Source organism: Protobothrops mucrosquamatus, unplaced genomic scaffold (genome assembly GCF_001527695.2).
Source record: "Protobothrops mucrosquamatus isolate PMUCROS unplaced genomic scaffold, P.Mucros_1.0 scaffold326, whole genome shotgun sequence".
Classification (NCBI taxonomy): Eukaryota; Metazoa; Chordata; class Lepidosauria; order Squamata; family Viperidae; genus Protobothrops; species Protobothrops mucrosquamatus.
In genome coordinates, this window is record NW_015386665.1 from 339,498 (window position 1) to 340,767 (window position 1,270).

Genomic DNA, 1,270 nt, shown 5'->3' on the forward strand with positions numbered 1-1,270 from the left:
AAAAAATTCAGTTGCTCAGTGAGACATTGTTAAGTGAGTTTTCCCCATTTTTTAACCTTGCTTGCCATAGTTGTTAAGTGAATCACTGCAGTTGTTAAGTTAGTAGCATGGTTGTTTAAGTGAATCTGGCTTCCCCATTGACTTTGCTAGTCAGAATGTTGCAAAAAGTGATCAGCTAATCCCAGGAAACTGCAACCGTCATAAATATGAGTCAGTTGCGGGACTTCCGTTTTGACGTCATGGTATAACAGGCGCAGGAAGACGGGGTTCCGTCTTTTGCATTCAATTTCATCCCACTGAATTACTAATGGACCCAGGACAAGTACTTATGATTGTAAAACTAGAAAATTAATAAAATATTTATAAAAAAAATAAATATGAGTCGGTTGTCAAGTGTCTGAGTTTTGGTCACATGACCCTGAGAATGCTGCAGTGGTGGTAAGTGTGAAAAATGGTCAAAAGTCAATTTTTCAGTGCCTTTGTAACTTCAAATGGTCACTAAATGAACTGTTGTAAGTCCAGGGCTACATGTAGCTTTAAAAAAAAGACTTTAGGATACATTCAAGTTATTTTCAGTTTATACAAGTCACTTGCTTGAGATGGACAGCTATAGAAATTGAATGAATGAATGAATAAGCCTTTTATATGTTGATATTTCCACCATAACAATAAAGATAAATAAACAATAAATCAAATTGCATTGCTGTTCAGCTTGAGGAGTGACATCAGCCAGTGTAAATTGTTAGAGAGAACAGCACATTCTTCAACTTGTACCATCTATTAATATTTTAAATCCAACTGCCCTTTAAAATTATTTTGGTCAGTACTTTTTTCTCACTTTCTCACTGTTTTGAGAAGATTTGTTATTTTTTCTCATGTTGTTAATTTTTTTTAATTCATCATTTATTTACTAACAGAAAGCCATATAAGAATGAAAACAAAGAAATGGGCAAAATGTCATGGAACTGGCACACTCTGCCATTGTTGCATCTGGGAAACAAAACAAAACACAACACCTGTACCCTTAGTAACTAGTAAACAATTCCATAACCAGTGAATGTTGCTTGATTGCAAGAGCAGCACCCAATGAAATTAACAAAATATAATCGCATACCTGCATCCAGCTTTCTCATAAGTTCTACTGATTTTAGTGGTGAACTCTTAAGTGCTTTTGCTGTTATTTCTCTTTCAGATTTCATTATCTACCTGCATTTGGTAAATTCATGCAAAAGATCCCAGTTATGACTGGGAAAATGTTTATATGATTATA